A 23,161-nucleotide genomic window follows, 5' to 3' on the forward strand; every position below is an offset into this window, starting at 1 on the left:
CCCCTCAGAGGGGTCGTCTTGCAGGACCACCTCTGAGTGAATAATCATCATAGATCACAGGGAGCCACATACTGTAGCTTCTCAAGCTTCATAGCCCTGAAGAAGCGCTCTGGTCAGCCTGGGGGGTGGGGAGGTGTGAGACCCCCCCGAGCCCCGGCTGTGAGTGCGCGGGTGGTGGTGGTGCACAGAGAGCTGAGGGTGCAGAAGCAGAGACCCAGAGCCAGAAAGATGAAGGAAGGAAAAAAAGGGGTGGATCTCCGCAGTCTATGCAGAGTGCACCTACATTTGCTAAATGCATCGAGCGCCTGGGGATTATTGTCCTGCCCACGGTTTTTCCCCTCTTTTATAGACTTAGGAAGTGTTTGCATCACTTGTAAGGGATCATCATTTTCTGTTTCCTTACTGTTACGGCTTCCTCGACTGTTTCTCTGAGGGTCCGCGATTCCCCAGGACAAACAGGATGCGGGCGCGTGGCCACAGGCCTTGGAGTGACCTGCGTTCGAAGGAGGTGGCGGACACACAGGACAGGCGGTGCTGGGCGGGCCTCTTCCGGGGTCTCTGTGCTTTGACTCGCTTTCCCTGGGCCCGTGTGACGCCTGGAGAGACCGTCCCCTGACTTCCCCTGCTGCTGCGGACCTTCCCCCCACGTGGCGGGCGGGGCAGCCTGCTGCAGCCGGGATCTTTAGGAGGTGTGGAGGTTGTGCAGAGAAGATGTTGGATAGGCATTTGTTTCCCGCACGTTAGAGGGAGACAGGCGCACGGGTGAGTTCATGGAATAGTATAAGGCTCCCCTTGAAACAAGATTCATGTATGAAGACTTCGGTGAATTCCCAAAGCAGACATAGGCTTGCCTTCTGAGCTCCAAGTGGATTTTTAAGTTGAAAACATAATGGAAAAATCAATATTGCCCGAGGGTGTATAATAAAACCAGCCGTCTCTGACCTTGTCTTTTTTCCGTTGTCCCTTTAACCCACTTTCAGTACTTCTCGTGGTTTCTTCTTTAGATTATCTCAATAACCCTAAATAAAATGCCCACACAGCTCTTTTTGACTTATCAGTTTTCTTCAGTCAAGGAAGGCACTTCTTGTTATGGCAGATCCGTGAGTTTCGAGCCCCAGGGGTCGAGTCTGGAGACGCTGTTGTTACAGCTTTGGGTGCCCCGGCTGCTGGCCTCTGGGTGCTATTCCAAGACGGGCTCAACGTCCTACAGTGCATGGGCGGCCCCAGGTTCCAGAGCTGCCCGGCCCCCAGGGCCTGCGGTGCTGAGGGGGAGAGACCTGGGCAGGGAGGATGTCGCTGTCTCAGGCCCCGGGGAGGCCCAGGGTTACCTTGTCGCTGTCGCCGAGTCTGTGTCACTGTCCCACCGGTTAGCGGCTTGGTCACACTTCTCAGGCAGCTCTTTCTCTCCTGGAGTTACCCGTTGCCTCGTTTTCGCTGATGCCGCGTGTCGCCCACACTGAAAGCTCTTTCCGGGGTCTTTATTATACCGGACACTTCTTCCCAGACTCCTCCGGATCTGGGGCTCAGCTGCCCCCCGGAAGCTTCCTGGCCTTAGACTCTGGCTTTTTCTTTTAGTTTTTTGTACTTGTTTTGCAGAGCATTCATGAGATGCTTCGATCTAGCAGACTTTCTTATGTTCGGCTGACAATTTCCTTCTCTGCGTTTTCTCTTTGGAAATCTTACTTGTGGAAGTTAGACCTCCTGGATTCATCTTTAAAGTCTTCTTTTTTTCTTTCATGTTTTCTATCCCTTGGGGTGATTTCCTTAACTTTATGTTCCACACCTGCCATTTAAGTGAAATTTTATTTTAGCAACTATCTGCTTTATCTACCGAGTTCCTTTGTCCTTCGCTGTCCCTCGTACCATCTGGTTCTCTTTCTTGTGAAGTTTCTTTGGTTGCCTGCACTGTCTCTCTTTCTTGTGGGTTTTATTTTTCCGTTCTTTGATGTTAATCTTCCATGTTTTTTTTTTTTTTTTTTTTAAATTAGCAAGTCATTTATTGTTTGGTTTTGGAGCAAGGTCTTGACAGCTTGCTGGGCATCAGGGGGCTTGTCCGCGGGGCTCACGCAGAGCGATGACAAGGACATGGGATGTGTGGTGGCAGCTCCTATGTCACTGTGTGGAAGCCTTCCTGGGATCACTGTTTTCTATCGAGACAGCAGTTCCCATCTCCTGCCTCACTGGGGGCGGCGTGGAGAGAGGCCCGCTCCCTGTTGGTCTGTGTCCCTGTGATGCCTCATTGCCGTGAGCCCCTGGCCGCCCTTGGGTCCTCAGCTCTGTCATTAACTGTCTCTGGGAAATGACCTCTGACCTCCTGTCTAGACAGCTTCCCCTCCCACCTCCTTCGCACGTCACCCTAAACCTTATTAAAGTCTACCTCGAATTAAAATGATACGTGGCTGTCCTGGCCTCCCGCAGGCCTTGTTTGTGTCTGCGCCTGACAGCGGCCAGGGACGCACAGGCGGGCGCCGCTTCCTCCGCTGCAGGGAGCGGACTTCTGGTCAGAGGGGCCGTCGCTCAGTCCCCGCGCAGTAACCTGACCTCAGTCACCCCTCCGGTAGCCCACAGTTGAGGACCTGTACAGAGGGGGCTGGAGGCTGACTTGTGGTCTCCGTTCTGCCCCTCATTGTCATCAGCCAGTGGCCTGTCGCAGTCGGGCAGAGAGCGGTCACTGACCCCATACACACCTTCTCTTGGCCCCTCGAGGAAGCTGCAGGGCCACGCAGGGCGCCCTGGACGCTTTGCGTTTCAGTTGTTCTCCACCAGGAACCGTGGTTGGAGGGAGAGACCCACGTCCGGCAGCGGCCATGAGCTCAGTGTCTGTTCAGTCACTCTGGCCTCCGTGCTGAGAGCTGGAAAGTGGGGGCACGTGCCCTGAGTCCCCTGCACCTGGGGCAGGGCAGGAGGGGAAGGAGGCAGAGACGCCAACTCCCGGGCCGTCCTTTTGTGACCGAAGGTTGCTCGCTTCTTCCTACAGTTTCGACATGACCTGTCGTACCTGAAGCCCGTGGGCCCAGAAGACGCGTTCGGTCAGACCCAGCGCTGGCCAGACCCACCCGGGAGTTTCCTGCTTCCTGTCCTGCGACCTGGACCCCGGCTGTGGAGCTTTGTGGTGAGTTGTCCTTCTTGCTCCAAGGCCTGGGCCCCATGTCTGTCAGGTGCTGCATCCGTTTCTTCATTGTTATTCGAGACGTGTAGGTCAGCTGCCAGCGTCAGTCAGTCAGCGGGGAGGACAGCGGGGCCACCGAGCAAGTGTGGCAGAGGCAGCAGGGCCACGGGGGAGGGTGTGCAGAGGCCCCGGCAGGGAGGCCGGCGCTCCCTGGGGACCTCGGGACCTTGGAGGCTGTCGGTTTGGGTTCTTAGAGCAAAGCCAGCCTGCGGGACCGGGTTTCAGGTGGGAGAGCGACATGCTCACAGTTGTCCTCTGAAGTGACCTCTCTGAGCCCATGTGGAGGGGGAGGCAAGCGCGGTAGCTGGGAGAGCGAGGCGGCTGCGCCGTCGGGCTGAGGCATGGCGGGGGCCTGGACGGGGTGTTCGCGACAGGCGTGGGGGACGCTGGAGAGATTGCGAGGAAGGGGGCCGCCAGACATGCCCGCCATTGTGGGCGGGCGTGCAGAGCGTGGCTTTTGGGTCCCTGCGTGGGCAGCGTGGCGGACGCAGGAGCCCCGGCTCCCGAGAGGAGAGCAGTGGACGAGCCTGCGGGCTGCGGGGAGGATTCGGAGTCTGCGCTGCACGGCAGCTGCTTGGAGTTTGAGCTGCACCTAGAAAAGCGGCGTCAGACGGCCGGGCCCGGAGTCCAGGAGAGACCCCTGCGGCTCCCTCTTTCCTTCAGGCGTGTCTGCTGGAGGGTCCTGTGTGCAGGCATGACTGGAACACAGGCCAGCCAGGCACCCCTGCGGTCATGGGATGGTTGCAGGTGGTGGGAATGGCAGCTGCTTCTTTCTGCCAGCGGTTTTCATGTGCCAGGTGGCTGCTGCGGCTATTAGGCATTCGGGGCACGAAGCAGGTGACCCAGCTCTCTGGGCATGGCGTTGGGGGCGGCTCCCGAAAGAAACAAATGGGTCTGAGTCTCACATTCCAGTAAACATGGTGGTGGTGATGGTGATGATGGTGGTGATGTTGGTGGTGATGGTGGTGATGGTGGTGATGGTGGTGATGGTGGTGATGGTGATGGTGGTGGTGATGGTGGTGACGGTGATGGTGGTGATGGTGGTGATGAGGGTGGTGATGGTGATGATGGTGATGTTGGTGGTGATGGTGGTGATGGTGACGATGGTGATGAGGGTGGTGATGGTGGTAATGGTGGTGGTGATGGCGGTGATGGTGATGATGATGATGGTGATGGTGATGGTGGTGATGGTAGGAATGGCCCCAGCCACTATGTGTTCATCAGACTTAAATTCACAGCCTTTCCTGTGAGTTCAGGTTTATGTGTTCACTTTCTATACGTGAAACTCAGCTGTTTCAGATACAGAATATGTACTTGGGAACAGTTTGTTTTCGGGTTCAGCCAAAACCCCAAAACCAAACACCTATCATTGAATCAGTGGAAGTCCTCACCTTCCATCATTCCCCGGGTGCCGGCAGCAGGACCTCCAGGGGGTGCGCTTATGGGAGGAGCTTCCGTCGCATCGCCTGAGCAGACACATGGTGCTGTCGCGGACCCACGCCCCCTGGAGTGCTGTGGGGAGTCACTCGCATGTGATTCTCTCCAGTGCGCCTACTCTCATGCCCTTCGTTCTCTTGGGGGCGCAGGAAGGTGATTTCGAGGGGGGGTCCTTGATGTTTTTATTTTGGTGGTTCTGGGGCTGAAGCTGCAGAGAGGAGCGGTGTGCACGTGTGTGAACCTTCCCTGTGCTCGGAATGAGCTGACTTTTTGGGTGGACTGTTGGCTGCTTCGCAGACGCATCGTTAAGTTACTGCATTTAAACTTAGCTCTTGCTCACACTTTGGAAGGGAGTGGGTGCTTCATCATTCCACCGTAAAGGGAAAGCGGTCAGGAAACAGGTCCTCAGGACTTACGGCAGCGGGGGGCCTGGGCCGTGAGGGCCAGGGGCTGCGTGTTCGCCCCAGCTCCCCGGCACGGTCGCGGGGTTTCAGCTCCGAGGGAGTGTCTGACGTGGAGCTCAGCAGCTCCACCGTCATTCCCACGGGTGCCAGCACCCTCTGTGTGGACAGACCCGCGGTGTTTGTTCACAGACTCGAGTGGGAGAGGTCACGTCACCGCAACACGCTCGCAGAGCTTCTGAGAGTTGGGGAGAATTTTTCAAACCGGTTTCCTTTGTCGAACCTCAGGACACCGCCCCGCACGCACGCGGGTGGGTCAGGCAGGGGGGTCAGAGTGCCTGCACCAGCTCCCCGGCCCATCGGCCCACCCTATTCACAGCCTGGAGTTTCCTTTCAGGGTTTCCAGGCCTTTCCTGCGCGTATGCACGCATGCACACGCACATGCACGTGTCTTTGTATGTTATGATATAGATGCGCATATGAAAACAGGATGCACATGCTCATGTACATACATGTGTGTTGCGCATGTGTCCCCGTGCTCACAGACGCTGCCCCGCTACCTTTCATATTCATCTGTCCCGACGGGGCAGCGAGTAAGGGTTTCAGTTTGTGAAAACCCAAAGGCCTTTTACTCTTCCTCCCTCCAAGCTAGCCACTGTCACCAGTCAGGTCTTTCTGGACCTTTCTCTGCATGTTTCTGGTGTGTGCGCACGTGTGGGTGGTGTAACCACATGGCAGCATGTTATAGGTGCTCAGTCAATATTTGCTAAAACCAGGACCCACCGTACCTGGGACTTTGGCCGACGCCATCTGCTCGCTCCTTCCCCTGAGATAAGTCTGGCGCTCCTCCCTCCGGGGTGGCAGGTGAGGACTGTCACTCAGCGCCGTGCACTCCTGGAGCAGAGGCGGTCACGCCCCAGCCATGGGCACAGCCGTGGGCCAGTCTTCTCTGCCCTGGGAAGGATTCGCTGGCTGTCGGCCCTGCGTGGCCTGAATCCATGGACCAACCTGGTGTTGCCAGTGTCCCACAGGTAATGACATAGGCAGACGCAGTCACAGAACCCAGACACAGTCATGTGTTTGCTGGAAAAGTGTTACTTATTAGAAAAATTATAACTAGCATTTGGACCAGTTGTTTTGATATGAGGTTTCCTTTTTCAATATCTTTATGTCCATAAACACCCTTGCTTAAGGGAAAAGGGGGCATTAATATTTGGTACACAGAAATGGCAAGTTCGCGGTGTTTGGGGGAACCAGTCCCCGATAACCTCAGATTTGACTGGGGGGCCGCCGATGGTTCCTGTGCCCCAGGATGAAGCCCGGGACGGTGATCAGACAGGACCGTCCCTGGGTTCCGGGCTCACGTCTGGTTGGAGCCTCAGGACAGACTGTTTCGGCATAATGTTATTTGTGTGAAAATGTCCAGTTAATGTCATTACCCTTTTTGACTAAAGCAATTACATATTTTAAATTCCATTTTGTTTATTCCTTTAAAAAACAGGAGACAAGTCAGCCGAGCGGGCTGTGTGGGTCCCCGAGCCCCGGCCCCAGCCCCGGCCCTGGCCTCGGCAGCGCTGCCCCGGGCCGGGCAGGGGCGCCCACAAGGCTGGGCGGCAGCGGCTCGCTGTTGACAGTAGGGCGGAAAGAAGGAAAGGCTCAGACACTGCTGGCCTTCTGCTCTGGCGTGTGGCTCTTCACAGTGTCTACTTCCCTCTGGTTGCCTGGCAAAGCAGACCGCGGGTGCACTTGCCTCTCTCCTTTGCTCTGTGGACCAGACGTGCGGCTGCCGGTGTGGCAGGCCTCGCAGAAAGGTTTGTGCTCGTGTGTTTGCCGGGGTTCTTCAGTTTGCCGATGAAAGGACGCCAGCTCTGCGAGCTTAAGCAGAAAGGGTGGTTCATTGACTGGAATAATTGAAGAGGAAGTGGTACAGCTTCAGGAATGGCTTGATCCAGGAGATCAAACAATGTTTTACAGATCTCAGTTTCCCCTGTTAGTTTCAGTTATAATCGGAGTCCCTTAATCATGCACTTAGAGTTCATAAACCTGTTGCTGTTTTTCTGTTTTCCTTGACATGTCTACAGTGAGGCTCAAAAGGTCTTGTATAACTTATAACTATCATTGATTGCTCCCGGGAAGGATCCGCCCGAATTCTATCACCTTAACCCATCGTTCAGAGGGTACGTTCCATGCAGTCCGCAATCAGGACCCAGAGTTTTCACCTTTGTTGGAGGTTATTGTCCCCAATGAACAACGGCCGTGCTGCCCCGAGACCAGGAGCGCCCCTCTTCCCTCACAGAGGTTTCTTCTTGCACGTGCGGCCTCTCCAGCCAGCCAGCCAGATCTTGGGCCTGTGACTTGCCCACCTGTTGCGGACGCTACAATTCCAGGTGCATTAACAGGGGACCCGGCTTCACCATGGGATCTCGGTTCACTGGTTTCCAATGCCCACCTGGGTGACCCACCTGGATCACTCAGACATCTGTTGTTCGATGTGTGTCCCCCAGAGGCTGCAGACCTAAGTTCTAGGATCTCAGAATGTGACTATTTGGAGAGAGGGCCACTACAGAGGCAGTCAGGCCGAAAGGATGTCATTTGCACGGGACCCAGCCCACATGGCTGGTGTCCTGATGGAAAGGGGGAGACTTGGGCACAGAGGGGCACATGCCCCAGGGGAAGCGCATGTGAAGACGGAGGCAGATCTGGGAGTGACCCTCGAGCTGGGGACTCCACCAGTGGCCAGCAGACTCCGGAAGCCAGGGAGAGGCCTGGAGTGGGTTCTGCCCTGGGACCCTCATGCCCTGCTGCCGTGCCCCTGCCTCCTTCCCCTCGTGTCACTGTGTGGGTGGGCATGGCAGCCCGAGGCAGGGACCTCCATGCCTCCAGGAGCCTCTGGGTGAGGGTGATGGACGTTGGACCTGCTGACCAGCCAGGGCTTGTCCCTGTCACCAGTTAGTACCCAGGCAACGGAGGGTTTGCCACTGGCGGACGCTGTGGGCAGAGCCCAGTGCCGCTGGTGCAGATGTAGCCCTGGGTGCGGGAGGGTGAGGAGGGAGTGTGAGTGCCGGCGGGGCTTAGTTTTTAACCTGCTCCCGTGGAATACTCCTGGTTCCCATGATGATGTGTCTTCTTAGATGAGGGGTCTGAGCTGAGCAGTGACTGTGGTTTGCACTGAGTGCCCCAGGCCCCATGATGCAGAGCTGCTGGCTGCCCTGCTGATTGCCCCCTGGACTGCAGGCAGCTCAGATGCGCACGCTCCCCTCTGGAAATGGGAGGGAGGGGGCGTGAGGTTTCTCTGCATTTGAGGGGTCTGTTTCCCAGGGAGCTCAGCAGCCAGCCATCGATGACATGGTCGTGTGGGGACAGCAGCATTTCAGTCCTGGATGACACGGGACAGCAGCCCCCGGCTGTGAGAGCTGATTTTGTGATGCACTTGCTTTAATGGAGAGCACCATGCTGCCTGCAGCCACGGCTGTCTGTCTGTCTGCTGCTTGTGGCCTGTGTGCTCACTGAGGGCCCCACGAGGACAGGTAGTCAGCCTTGTGTATGCAGTGCCCTGCGCCCAGGGTGCCTCTCTGACAGCAGGAAGCGCGTGTGATGGCTGAAGAAACGATTGGATGAGTGAGTGAGGGAGGGAGGGAGTGAATGAGTGAGTGAATGAGTGAGTGAATGAGTGAGTAAATGAGGGAATGAGTGAGTGAATGAGTGAGTGAATGTGTGAGTGAGTGAACGTGTGAGTGAGTGAGGGAGTGAGTGAGTGAGTGAATGTGTGAGTGAGTGAGTGAATGAGTCAGTGAGTGAATGTGTGAGTGAGTGAGTGAATGAGTGAGTGAGTGAATGTGTGAGTGAGTGAGGGAATGAGTGAATGAGTGAGTGAGTGAATGAGTGAGTGAGGGAGTGAGTGAATGAGTGAGTGAGGGAGTGAGTGAGGGAGTGAGTGAATGAGTGAGTGAGTGAATGAGTGAGTGAGTGAGTGAGTGAATGTGTGAGTGAGTGAATGAGTGAGTGAGTGAATGTGTGAGTGAGTGAGGGAGTGAGTGAGTGAGTGAGTGAATGAGTGAGTGAGTGAATGAGTGAGTGAGTGAGTGAATGTGTGAGTGAGTGAGTGAGTGAGTGAATGAGTCAGTGAGTGAATGTGTGAGTGAGTGAGTGAATGAGTGAGTGAGTGAATGTGTGAGTGAGTGAGGGAGTGAGTGAGGGAGTGAGTGAATGAGTGAGTGAGTGAATGAGTGAGTGAGTGAGTGAGTGAATGAGTGAGTGAATGAATGAGTGAGTGAGTGAGTGAATGAGTGAGTGAGTGAACGAGTGAGTGAGTGAATGAGTGAGTGAACGAGTGAATGAGTGAGTGAGTGAATGAGTGAGTGAGTGAACGAGTGAGTGAGTGAACGAGTGAGTGAGTGAACGAGTGAGTGAATGAGTGAGTGAGTGAACGAGTGAGTGAGTGAACGAGTGAGTGAATGAGTGAGTGAACGAGTGAGTGAACGAGTGAGTGAGTGAATGAATGAGTGAATGAGTGAGTGAGTGAACGAGTGAGTGAGTGAGTGAGTGAATGAGTGAATGAGTGCGTGAACGAGTGAATGAATGAGTGAATGAGAGTGAGTGAGTGAACGAGTGAGTGAACGAGTGAGTGAACGAGTGAGTGAACGAGTGAGTGAGTGAACGAGTGAGTGAATGAGTGAGTGAGTGAATGAGTGAGTGAGGGAGTGAGTGAATGAGTGAGGGAGTGAGTGAGGGAGTGAAGTGAGTGAATGAGTGAGTGAGTGAATGAGTGAGTGAGGGAGTGAGTGAATGAGTGAATGAGGGAGTGAGTGAGGGAGTGAGTGAATGAGTGAGTGAGTGAATGAGTGAGTGAGCGAATGAGCGAGTGAGTGAATGAATGAGTGAGTGAATGAGTGAGTGAACGAGTGAGGGAGGAGGTAAATACCACAAATCAAAACACATTGTTTTCCAGTTTTGCCAGTTTGGTGCCCCAGTTTGACGGTAGCTTCCTACAAAGTAAAAAACCAAACAAACCAGAAACTTCATTAGCAAGAAAGCTGTCAACATCTGGCTTTTCGACAAAGACCTGTCCTTGTCTCTGATGAAAGTCTGGGGGTCCAGATGCTCTCTCTCCCCCCTCCCCCTCCCTCCTTGTTGCCCCTCCCCCTCCCCACAGCTGGCCTTGGGTTTTCGGCAGGGTCACTGTGCGCCGGATGTGGCAGAAACACCTCTTCCCGCCTTGTTCACGCTCAGCCTGCGTGGCTCTCCAGTGCTGGGAGCCTCCCCCAAGGCCATGAACGTCACACAGCTATCAGGATATTTCCTCCTCAGAGCTCCCGCGGAAGGCACTTTGCCTGAGCTTCTTTCTGAAGTCCCGTCCGCCACCGGGACGTTCGTTCAAACATGGCCATGCGTGCTATGTCCTGCTCGCCCGGGGGCCCAATTCACAGCATGTCGAGTGGGGACACAAGACGTCCTGTCTGCGTGGGGCCGGAACAGAGCTGTGTGAGGGGACAGCGATCGGACAGTCTTCCAGTCACAACTGTGAACCCGGCTGCCCCAGGAGCCTGTCTGAGGTGTGTCCCCTGCACCTGAGCCCTGCAGTCAAGGCCTGTCCCTGCTGCCGCCTCTTCCAGCTGAAGACGAGGCAGCGCCGATGTAAGTACCGCACCCCGGAGGGGCTGACGAAGGACCAGGGAAATGGTGATGTCCGCCACGGCCGCCTCTGTCGCTGGCTCCCCGCACAGAACCTACGCTGTGAAGACTGGGCTTCAGTTCGGTCTGAGTGGAGCGAGGACAGGAAAGGACCGAATGGAAATGTGGCCCGTGACCAGTGTCCCAGGGGCTCCTGTGCAGGACTGTCCGTGTTGGGGTGCCTCGTGTGGCCTGCGAAGATGACAGGGGAGGCGGTGTTGGCATTCGAGAGGGTCATAAGCCGTGTGTCCACACCGAGGTGCGGAGACCCAGCCCCGGGGGTGGAAGCGTCGCCCAAATCCTGTGAAGAAAACATGCGAACACTCAGAGGCAATGTTCAGCTGTGTGTGGCGAATTCGAGGGAACCTTCCTAATGGAGGGGCTGTCTCTTCTGAACGATCCGAACCAGCCCGGTACCTGGGACCCCAGCGTGGATGTCCCCTCAGGGCCTTCTCCCTCTGGAAGGAGCGTCGTCAGGCTCCCCGTGAGGGCTTCCCGGTGCCCGGGCCCCCGGCCCAGCGCATCATTGCAGGCTTTGCATTGCGTCTTCATGTAGAAATTGGACTGATGTGCGGACCACGTCCGACAACTCAGGCCCGTGGGTCGGGGCCGGCTGTGTCTGCGTCGAGGAACATCAGGCGGCTGTCGCGGCCGGGTACCCCGTTTCCTGCGGCTTTGGATCGCTTCACCTTCTCGTTGACCTCGCTGCCGCAGGGCGGAGGTCTGCACAGGCTGTCAGTTCAGGCCGAGGAGAAGGTGCTGGGCCGTCTCGAGTTCGTATCTGTGGCTCCCTCTGAAGGGCAGGAGGGCGCTCCAGGACTCAGTCTCCGGACCCAGAGGGTGTGTCTGGGCTTTGGTCCCCAGCTCACGGTGCGGGTGTCCCTTTGGCGCCTCAGGGCAGAACTGTCACCGTGGGTCAGGTTGTGGGGAGACCCAGACCGCAGAGCCCGTGCTTCCTTGTGGGCAACACAGGCCAAGTGCCCAGGACGGCCGCGCAGCTCTGGAGGGAGCGCTCCCGCGGGCGCGAGTGTGACGGCGCCGCAGAGTCCCCGGTCTGCGCCCACGCGAGCCCCTGGACTGTGCTCTGTGGTGCCCGGGGCCTCAGCGCCACTGTCCTCACAAAACCCAATCAAGGACCCGGCTAGAAGCCAGGCTGGGCAGTAAGTTAATTTTTAGTCCATGACGCAGCTCGCTTTTCCGCACGATGACTGGGCCACTACCCAGCAGCTCCTGTCCGGCCGGAAGCAGAGGAGGTGACCAACTGCGTTTGCCGGGCTGCAGCCCCCCGCCCCCACCCCCACGCCAGTGGGCGGCCTCGGGGCTCCAGGCAGGGGTTAGGCTTGTCCGTTTCCCCTGGAGGGCAGGGCTTCTGGCGCCGCGGACTGACTGTGCAGGGAGACGCAGGGCTGCTGTGGGTCTGCGTGCTGCTGGGACCCCGCCGTGAGGGGCCGAGTCCCGTGCCAACACGCCTGTCACCCCAGGGTGTGCCGCCCAGCACGGCCGAGGGGGCCCTTGAGGAGTGTCGGGGTCAGGGCTGGCAGGCAGGCAGGGCCCTCTGTGGGGAATCTGCAGCCGGGCGCATGGTGGCCGAGGGAAGCAGGACGCAGGGGTGACGTTACCAGGGTCCCTGCACAGCGAGCGCTGAGCTCCAGGGGAGGCTGCGGCGTTCTGGAGCCGGGGTGGGGGTGGGGGTGTGACCCTGCAGACGCTGTGGCCTCAGAGGTGGGAAGCAGAGAGCGGCTCAGGGGAGTCGATCCTTCTGGGGGGCGCGGGGGCATGGGTTGCTGTGCTGGTGAGATGGAAAGTGGAGTCTCTGCCATTCCAGCTCCTCCGGGCGAGTCTCTGGACCAACCCCGCTTGGAAAGTACCAGAGATAAAGTGTGTTTGTGGGCATCACGCTGGCTGTTCCTGGCAGACAGCGACCGTCTCCACAGGAGCACGGACCCGCTCTGTGTCCAGGAGAAACGCCAGGGCTGTGGCCACGCACTTTGGGGGCTGGGAACCTCATATTTTTCTGGCCTTCCTGTCCTCTGGCTTCAGCTGCAAGAGTTTACCTTTGTCTCCAGATCCCAGAACGCGTGCTTCCCGCGGGCCCGGAGCGCGGAGCAGTGGGAGTCTCCGTGCCGTTTCCCTGGAGCTGCTCTGCCGGTGCGACCCCTGGAGACTGTAAACTAGAAGCCCAGGGGGGCTGGTCAAGAAGTGAAACAAGGGAATCTGACCAAATGTGAGTCGCTGCTAAGCACCAGCAGCAGGGAGTGGTGGGGACTGCGGCCCACATCAGGGGACAGCCACAGTGGAGACGCCACGGGTGGGGCTTCTGGCCAGGACAGCCAACAGCTCAGCACATCCAAGCGGAGGGACCCAGAGAGGCCGCCTTGGGGCCGAAGCCACTGCCCCCGCGTTCAGCCCCCCACGAGCCTGACCTGCTGCCATGCTTTCGGGCTTCTTTCCACGGGAAGCTCTTTGCCTGCCGACGCTGCACCTGCGAGGACAGCAGGGACGGCCGTTCCTAATCTCCCTCCCAGCGTGACCCGTTCAGGACTCGGCTTCCATTTACAGCCCGTGGCGCACACATATGCCTCTTGGCTCCCGCGCCCCGCGGCTGCTGGCGGCGGCCCTGCCAGCTCCGGCTCCATCTCCACGTCCCGCCGCGGCCTTCCAAGCCCAGTGACACACAGGGTTACCCGCCGTGCCCAGGGGCCCAGGCCTCCCTCTGCAGGTCCAGCTCCCGCTGCTGCTCAGAACCCGGGTGCCCAGGGCTGGAGGGGGCAGGGGTGGCTCAGGCTCTGAGGGTCCTAGCCAACCCGTGGGGACCCCAGACATGTGGGCCTGGAAGCAGCGGTTCAAGATGTGTGGGGCCGGCTCCTTCCTCGGTGAAACTCGACACACCTGGACCCGAACCGATGCATTTCCTCCCCCCCCGCCCCCCCCCCCCCCCCCCACACGCTGTGGATGCGTGAGCTGTTGCACATTTGAGCAGGGTCGATGGGAGCTGAGCTGGGGGACGGGTGGCACCCAGGCCACGATGACTAGTCGGTCAGCACACGGGGTGACTCAGGCGCGGGCCGTGGCCGTGGAAGGCTGACCGGCGACCTCACCTGAGTGAAGCCCGTCCTGCAGGAAGGGGTGCATGCTCATCCTCTCTGAGGGCATCGGCCTTGAACATGAAGGCTCCAGGTTGGTCTCAGCCACGAGTTACCGTTTTGATATTTTGTTTCCTGTGTAGTTTGACGGCCTCGTTAATAACTAGAGACCAATCCCAGACCTTTTCATCGTCACGTTTGATATAGAAACCCAACCCCCGTGACATTCAGACACACATTTGATCTTTTCTTCCATCTTGTATTTGAGCCAGTTTAGTGTCTTTGTGTTGAAGCCGGCTATTGGCTTTGAGGTGCCGCCCAGATGCCTGGCTGAGACAGGCTCGCCTGGGCGCAGGGTGCGGTGCAGGCGTCTGTGGTTCCCTGGTTTTGGAAGAAGGTTGCCTGGTCTAAAGGGCCAAGAAGATGCAGAACTGACAGGGCAGGTCCTTTCGTGTCACTTGCGTTTAAGACTTCTGAGCGGCTTTTGAAAAGCCCTCTTCGGTTTACACCTGGACACAGGACAACAATCCCTTGACGGCACCTTCTCTCCAGCGTGAGTGGCTCCCAGCCTCCGGCTCGGTCCTTGGTCACAGCTCTCTGCACGCACCCATCCCTGAGCTCCGCCGTCAGGGATTTTGGCTTAGATGTCACTAAACGCACAGTGACTTACTCCTGGCTCAGCGGCCTCCCTGCCTTTCAACTTCCCTTCGCCCCGGACGGTGTCCGGCAGGGAGAGAGGGCACTTGGGTGCCTAGTACCACCCCCTGCCCCCTTTTTCCTGCTTCCCCCCACTCTTCCCAGGTGACCCCCGTGCCTTGGGGTCAGTAGAACCCCGCTGCTGTCAGGGCCACGCTCTGTAGAGGGCTGGCCCTGGACGGGGTGGGTGAGGGGAGACTCGAGGAGCCCCTAGGAAGGGCTCTTTTTCTCCTGAGTGAGATTCAAGAGGCAGCCACCCTGGCCTGTGTGCCTCAGTGGGCTGGAGGTCATCTCGTAGACCAGAAGGTCGTGGGTTCCATTCCCGGTCGGGGCACCAAGTGTAAGAGAAGGCAACCGGTCCGTGTTTCTCTCTCTCCTTCTCTCCAAAAGCAATGAAGAACCGTCCTCGGTGAGGGCAGCTCCTCCGGCCGCCGCTGGGCCGTCTCAGGTCACGGGGACTCGGTGGCTGGGACGGGGGGAGCAGGCACAGAGGGCGGACCCCGCGCTGCTTTGCCTTGGTTTTCTGTTTCTGGTGGATAAGCCCCACTCTCAAGGATTTTGTACTTGTTGTTTCTTGCGGATAAAGCACCCAGCTTCTCGGAGGGCAGCTTTGAAGGAACTGGATAAAATCCAGTGTCGGGCTGGGCACAAGCGGCTCGTTGGCCGAGTGTCAGGGAGAGGGAGACGCAGGCTTCAACGCGGGGCGCAGGTGGTCCCTGCTCACGCTCTGCCTCCCGGAGCAAAGGCGCCGGCGCGTCCGTGGGCTCGAGGGGTTTGGTTGTCCCCTCAGGTGCTTTTGTACATTCATGCGTTTTCTGCAGTAGCCTGTGCCGCTGTATCAGGCGGAGGCCGTCATCAGTGAGAGGGCAGTCTGGGCACGTTCAAGACTCTCCCGCTGCTGGACGGTGGCGGGCGTGTCCTGCAGCCTCACGGGCACAGAGCGGGGGCGTGGGGTGCGTGTCAGGTCTGGACCGTTGCTGCCACTGCTTCCTGAAACTTACTATGTTTGCCGAGGGTTCGTCCCTGAGCTGAAATGTGAGAATTGGGGTGCATCTTGGAACTACCCCAAATTCACTTCTGTGTAGTGGTGAGCTGGCGATGGTAACATCTGTTTCCCGCGTTCCATTTGCTGGGAAAGACGCAGCCAGTGAGAGAGGAGGGACCGGTCGGGGCGCTGTGCTCCGTGGACAGGGAGGCTTCAAGGCGCCCGTGAGGGGGAAGACGTGGCCGCCGGGTTTGGGACGCACGGTTCCCTTTGGCCAAGCTCCCGGTCGCCTCCCAGCTCACTCGCTGGCCGCTGCGCCTCGGATCCTGCTGGCCGTTGGACCGACGCGTCCCCGTGAGCCTCCCCGCTCACAGCATGACAGCTGGGTCTCCCCGGAGTGAGGGGCCCGAGAAGCAGAGGGGACCACAGAGGCCCCAGGACAGACGCCGTGCTCTCTCCGCGACCTGGTTTCGGGAGGAGTGCCGCCGTCAGTAGTGGGGTTGGTGCCGCACGAGCCGCATCGGTCGTTTGCACAGAGACGGAGAGGTGATGGGCTGTACCCACACTTAGCCCCCCCCAAGTTAACCGAGCCCCCTTCCCTCTTAATCACAGAGGTGTGAGAACTCTGGTGGAACTCACTGCCGCCCAGTGACCGGGACGCCCCTGTGGCGTGGACATGGTCCCGGCGGCGGCACTGTGCCTGCGCTGAGGCGGACGTGGCTGAGGGGCCGGGGGCGCTCACAGACCCCGGGGACCGTGACTCTCTGACTTCTGAACTTGACGCTATCCCTTGGAAGGAAGCCTCCCGCCCATTTCTGGGGCCGGCCCCTCAGCGGGCGCTTTCATGGTAAAGGGTCCTCTGTGTGCAGCGGAGGCGGTGGGGGTGCCGGTCACCAGGGCCACTTTGCTGGTTCTAGCAGGAGGGGGTCTTCTGCCGCCGACTGGCTGGGGCCTCCTGTCAGGGAGCACCGGCAGCCTCTGACGCCGCGTGGGTGCCCCCTTCTCACAGGGTGGGGGGCCTTCCTGTGAAAGAATCAACGACAGGACGAACACCTTCTGCATCAGTGGCCTGGGCCCGGGGCGAGAGGTGCCCTGCCTTCCTGGTGCCACGTCTGAGCCCCGGGGGCCGGTAAGAAGGAGCCTGGCCCCAGCCTGGAAGCCAGAGGAGGAGCCTGGGAAGTTTTCTTCTGGGTCCCCGGGGAAGGAGCTGCTTTTTGGTTGGTGTCTGGAGTCTTTGCTGGGGACGCAGCTGCCGGGGGAACCGGGAGTGCAGGCCGAGGGGCGGCCGGCTGGCGAGTGGCGTTGGGCGGGGGCCGCGTCCTGTGCCTGGTGCCCCGGGTGTAGGACGCGACAGCCCGGCGCACAGCACTGGCCTCTGTGCAGACGCGGGCACAGGTGGGGGCTCAGGCCAGGGCCCGCTCGGGGGGCGCGGGGGCCTTCCCAGCCAAGTCCGTCTGCAGAGACCCCACTAAGATCAGGGCTGCGTTCTCAGGTTCTGGGGTCAGGACTCCGTTGTGTGAATTCCTTCGGGGTGTAGCCGTCTCGTGTGGTCAGGACGCCGAGGCTCAGAGGGGCCGAATGGCCTCTTGGTCTTGTCCCTGGGGGCCCAGGAGTCAGGCTCACACCTGATGGCCTCGTGTGCTGGCATCCCCCTCCCCCGCCTGTGCTCTGCCCCGCCTCCTGGGGGGCAGGGGAGGTCGGGGATTTCCTCCCCGGTCCGCCTCCCCAGGTGCCCTGTTTCTGGCAGGCCTGCACCTCCCCCCCGAGGTTCCAGCTTGCCTGTCCCGTCCCTCAGATGTGGGGGTGACAGCCTCCCCATCCTGGGCTCCGGGGATGCTCACCCCCCCCTCCCCACACCGTTCCTCTGAGGGTCTGGCTCCCAGCTGGCAGGGCCACCTGGGCATGGCATCCCGAGCCCAGTCACTCCTCCTAGTCTGACGCGAAGAGAGAAACATTGCAGACCACCGGCAGGGATGGCGGGCCCCCGTGACTGCTGAGACGCCACCTGTGGCCATTGGCTGTGGGTCTGTCACCACGTGGCCAGGAGGGCTGGCCGCCCCGCACCTCTGCCTTAGCCCACGAGGGAATGAGATCCCCCTGCTGCCGGGATTAAAACACACAGCAGAACCCCCCTTCTGAACAGAGGGCCTCTCAGCCGGAAGCCAAGGTGCACAGGCCTTGGCCCCGTCAGAATCAGACACGGAGCTGCCCGTTCCGCTCACTCTCCCCTCCCTCCCGAAGTTCCAGGGGGCAGAGGCGCTCACCTGGTGCCCTGCGGTTGCCCAGACAACCGCCCACGTCCCTGCTGGCGCCACTTCCTCTTGTGCACTGAGCCCGGCTGGGAGGCGTGTTTCTGAGGGCTGCCGGCCTTCTGCGATTATTGCTCAAAGCAGACACAGATGATTATGAACTTCTGCCAAACGCGGAGCAGTGTTTGCAAGGACTCCACCTCGCTCCTGCCCCTGGTTTATGGGCTGGCTTCTGCATGGGCAGCTTTTATGTTTTTATATAGAAATCCTCCCAAGGTCAAAGCCATAAAAACATCAGGGAAAAATGCCTCCCCTACATCAGAGGCTGCTGGTTAAATAGCTCACTGCCGCACCCCGAGATAGGTCCTTTGTTAAATTTTAACACGTTTAATTTTTTCCTGTAACACAGATCCGTTTACACTATTATTTTCGGTAATATACCCACATCTCTGCCCGCCGATGAAAGGCACTGGTGTGTGCTCAGAGCCGCCTCTGTGAGCCTGGGGTTCATTACGTGGAATAAACTCCCGAGGTTCAGCACAAGCACCCGAAGTCGCCTGTGTCCAGGACAGGGAGGCATAAGTAAACGCATCCCGCCCCGTTCTGTCTCATCGCTGCCGTAACCGGAGGCTGCCGCGGCCTTTCGGAAGCTTCCCTGCAGCCTTTGTGCCGAGTGTGGGTGTTCAGCAGGCGTGGCCTCCTGCTTTGGCCTCCCGGCAGCAGGAGTTACCCGGGCAGCCAGCAGGGTGGCAGTCCCGTGCCCAGACCCGGGGCCAGGCTGCTGGGACCAAGTCCCAGCGTGTGACCTCGGGCCACCACCGGACACGTCCGGTCCCGGCTTTCCTTCATGTGGAAGCGGGCGTGGCAGGTGCCTCCCGGAGTCGTCACCGTGAGCCCGAGTTGGCGCGGATTTGGACAGTGTTCTGAGTGGCAGCACGTGCCCGACACGCAAACCTCGGCCCCGTGAGTAAGGGAAGGGTTAGGCATTTGTCAACCGTGCCCTCATTTTTACTTTGATTCTTAGGCCTCCGTCACTGTCACTGAACCTGCGAGCGAGGGTCATCGGGTCGCCCTGGGGGGGACAGCATGTCATACCCGTTTTCATGACCACAAATGTGAGGTTTCCCGTCGGTGTGTTTGGGTCTCAGGAACTTGCTGACGGGGCGCGGGGACGGCACACAGTGGGGAGAACCTGTAGCATTTCCGAGCGCTGGCCGCGGGCCAGGCCCCGTGGGAAGCATTTCATCTGAGTCGTGTCGTTGGGGCCCCCAGACGCCTACATGGTGGGTAGAGCGGGGGAAGCTGCAGGTCACGGTGGCTGTGACTGGCCTCAGGTCCCACTGCGGGGAAGAGATGGCGTGGGAATTGGACGTCGGGTCCCTGTGTCTGCCCCGGGGTCCCTGTCCTTGTTATTTTTTACTTCTTCTTTCTGTCTCTATTAAACTCTTGGGGTCAGTGGGGTGACACTGCCCTCTCTTCCTACGTGGGACCTGGGACTGTCCACTGCATGCATGGGTGATCGCTGATGACTTCTGTCCTTGGATCTCTTCCTGTCACCTCGGGAACCTGGAGTCCTTAACGCCCACGCACGTCAGCGGTCAGGAGCCCACCACCAGCCAATGAGTCCAGGCGCAGCTTCCCCGGGCGGAGTGTGGGGGGAGAGAGAGGTCTGTTCAGGGCCCAGCACTACCACCCGGTGGCTCTGTGCCCTGGGTCAAGTGTTAACCTGAACCTCCCCATCTACATAGTAAAATCGGGGCGATAATAACAATACCTGTCTTAAAAGACTGTTGTGACTGTTAAAGAGAAGATGTACGTCAAGTGTGTAACAGCAGCTGAAACACAGAGTGTTCAGTGTGTTCATTACTCTAATATTAATGCTAGTCAGGCGATCAGACGCCTCTTGGGCGTGCCGCTAGCCACAAACGCTACCCGTTATTCTTCTTGGTGTCTCTCCCCATCTGGAGGTGCTTTGTGCCATTTGCTCAGAGGTAGCTGCTGCCACAGGATGGGACGGCCTGGCCGCTGTCTAATCAGCACCTTGGACAGGGCACGTGGCGCAGCCAGCCCAGGGCACAGGTTCAGTCAGTCAGTGCAGACGGAAGCCTGATGGACACTTTTACTCACTGGTTTGTTGCCGATTTTTATGCCAAACTGGCAGAATCAGCAAGGGATTTGGTGTGAAAACGTGACGGGACAGTCTCACCCCTCGCGTCGGGACTGACGAGGCCGCGTCAGCGTCACAGGTGCGGTACTTCAGCAGAGCACCGTCTCGGGGCAGGACCCTCTCGCTATTGGCTGAGCCGTCACCTTCATCGCCCTTGTTACTTCCCACGTGAGACACAAATCTCGTCGTAACTCACCGCCTTTGTGTGGTTCGTCTTGGAACATGTATCGCGATGCTGATTTCATTTCATGACTTTATTTACTTATCAGGCCGCCCTGGGGAAGAAGAGGGCGTTTGTGTCAAAGGTAGCTCTGCGGGGGTGATTGCCCTGTCACAGGACGGAGTTTGCTTTTTGTGCCCCAGCTCCCCGATGGCCTGAAATTAGAGCAGAGAACGTGGCCCCCGTGAGTTCTCCCCTAAAACACACAACAGTGGTCGTTCTTTCGTTCCTCGTTGATTTGACATCACTGCTGTGCCGCAGCCTCGTGCCAGTGGCCGCGTCGTGCTGACACACTTGTTAGCGTCACGGCCCTGCCCGGCCGAGCCCGGCCTCGGCGGCAGCGTGAGCAGCTGTTTGTAGACGGGTCCCCGGAGGCTCGCCCTTCACCTTAGCAGAGCTGCGATCGGCAAGTTGTCCTCTGCGCACCAGCAGCTCACAAACTCAGCGCATACACGTGGTGTCCGTTCAACGGGCGAACTGTCTCTGTGTGTGAGCTGCTGGTATAAGCCCTTTCACGTGTTCCCCTTTTCCGTTCCTGTCGTTACGGCCATATTGCGTACATGCCTTTATCACATGCGTCCCTGAGGGCTTTGAGGGAGTAGGTGGGACGTAGTTATACATTAGTATGCATGTTGTATATGGTGAGTGGTGTATGGCAAGTCACATTTTATGCAGAAGTTCAGCTCTGAAATCAGCAGGTTATGCTTAAATCACACAGAAGTGACCCTGGACATCCCTTCGGCAGGAGCCACTTGGAGATGCAGCTCACAAGCCTGGCTTTTCCCTCTGGCTGTGGGGAGGTGTGCAGGTCACCGGGCGCCGTGGGTGTTTGCATCCAGGGCCCGGCCATCCCGAGCATCTCTCCGAGGAGACATATTCTCCTCCCGCAGCACTCAGGCCCTGTGGCTGGGGGGCTGGGCGCCATCTTCAATTATTTTTGTAATTGAGGTAAAATCCTCATGACCTAAAACTGGCCATTTTACAGGGCAGTATAGTGGGACATAGGCCAGTCTAGTTCCAAAATGCTGTCATTACCCCAAAGGGAGACCCATCCCCATTCACTGCCCCTCCCCATCCGTCCCCAGCTCCTGGCCACCATTAGCCTGTTTCCACGCATTTACCTATTTTTGACATTTTATATCCTGTGTACACAAACATGGGGCCTTTTGTGTCTGGTGTCTCTCACGCAGTGCCCTGTTCTCGAGGGTCCTCCACACGGTACCTGGTGTCAGAGCTCCGTCCCCGCTCACGGCTGAGTCACCGTCCATCGTGTGTTTGTCCATCTGTCAGCTGGTGGGCACCTTGGCTGCTGTGAATTGTGCTGCAGTGAACACTCAGCATTTGTCTGAACGCTGGTTTTCAGTTCTTGGGGCTCAGTATGTTCCTGCGCATGGAGTTACTGGGTCTCAGGGTGATGCTGTGGAACTCGTCTGGGGAACCATCAAACCTTTCCACTGTGGCTGCGCTATTTTATGTCCCCACCAGCAAGGTACAAGGTGCCACCTTTCCTAGCTCCCCAGCCAGGTGGCCTTGTCACTGTCCTCTCCTCTCCCCTCGCCCCCTCCCCTGCGAGGCCGTTCTGCGAGGCCCAGCCCAGCTGTTGTGGCTGGAGAAGAGCCGTCTTCGGGGCCGCCTGTGTCCTGCGGCAGCGGGACTCCAACATAAACTTAACTGTGTTATTTCCCAGGAGTGGGACAGAGTGTATGTTGCAAGTGCCTGTAAGTGGCTGGAGCTCATTGATCGAGAGAAGCTTCATGTGACATTCAGATGTGTCTCCCGGCCGTGAGCTTTCACTGCGACCTGCCGAGCACATTGTTTTCCCGCACGAGTTTGTGTCTGACCTGCGCTAGGAAACAGCCTTCAGGGGCCCCAGTGCGCTTCTCTGTAGTCGTATCGATGGCGTTTGTTTGACGCCTGAATGTCAAGCAGGTCAGAAGGGCGCGTGTGTCACTGTTGCATCTGGACAAGGTCACAGCTTTCCCTGAACGCAGGCGGGACTGGGGGGGCCGGTCTGTCCCCGCTGCCCCCAGCCCAGAGTGCGGCAGGAAACCAGGCGCTGTCGTCCCTGGCGGCCCGTTACTCACATGACAGCCTGCGAGGTGCAGTCATGTGCCAGGAGTCCTCACAGGAGCTCAGCGACTTGCCCCACGTCACGCTGGCTGAGTGGTGGGGTCTGGCCTCCAAGCCAGGTCTCGGCGCCCTGGGACCTGTCCACTCCCTGCGACCTCTTAGCCCACTGTTTGGGGCCGTGATCACAGGGGCCGGAGCGGGCGGCCCCGTAGCGTCAGGACCACGGACAGGGCACGCCAGGGTTTCCCAGGCCCCCCTTCCGACTGCCAGCCCGGCTCCCCGACACCATAGTTTCCTCCCTTCCCGCCACCCCGCCCCACTCCCTCCTCCGCCCGTGCCTTCATTCTCTGACCACTTAGGAAGCCTTTTCGGAAAGGAAAATAGGACCAGACACCTCCCAGGGTTGACTTAAATAATTCTTATTATATGTTATAATTGGTGATGATCACATCATTCTTATATAAGATGGTTGCAGTAGCCTTGCATATTACAATGACATAGTCTATATTGTATTTGAACCTAATGTGATTACATGTTTATAATTCATAAAGTAATTACATGAGTCAGGGATGAAAGTGGTCTATAACATTTTTACAGCTTTTGTAAACCATAAAGCTAAAATGAATGAACAGATTAGAGGGGGAAAATGGGACAGGCAGTAAGTTCGAAACTCAGACTTGCTGTGACTTGGTGTGTCGGATGGTATTGTCTTACCAAAGCGAAGTTCTCCTTTGCAGTGAGAAAGGGGTGTCGGCAGTCGGCTGTGAACGGGCTTGGCGTTCCGCACCTGGCGTCCCTCAGACTCCTGCACAGCCTTTGCTCCTGGAGCATCTGTGGCGTCACCCAGCTCCCGCTGGCCTGGCTGGGGCCACCGCGCCTGCTCCAAGCCCATGTCTTTGGGGGCCTGTGGTCTCGGGCACGCGGCCGGTCCGTAAGGTGGTCTGTGGTCAGCTTGGCAGCATTTCTTTGCTGGTGCTGATTCTTCCGGCAGGGCTCTGTGCTCTCAGGGCAGAG

The 23,161-nt window shown here is 58.4% G+C and overlaps 1 protein-coding gene across 1 annotated transcript in view; it reads left to right on the forward strand.

Moving 5' to 3' along the window:
* RIMBP2 (RIMS binding protein 2) overlaps positions 1 to 23,161 on the forward strand; it is an 88,643-nt gene that overhangs the window by 21,460 nt on the left and 44,022 nt on the right. Inside the window, exon 2 of the mRNA XM_090291044.1 lies at positions 2,978 to 3,112. The gene's annotated coding sequence lies outside the window, so the exon portion shown is untranslated. The remainder of the gene's footprint in view (positions 1 to 2,977; positions 3,113 to 23,161) is intronic.

This window comes from Furipterus horrens, unplaced genomic scaffold (assembly GCF_987537825.1).
Source record: "Furipterus horrens unplaced genomic scaffold, mFurHor1.1.pri manual_scaffold_11, whole genome shotgun sequence".
NCBI classification, from domain to species: Eukaryota; Metazoa; Chordata; class Mammalia; order Chiroptera; family Furipteridae; genus Furipterus; species Furipterus horrens.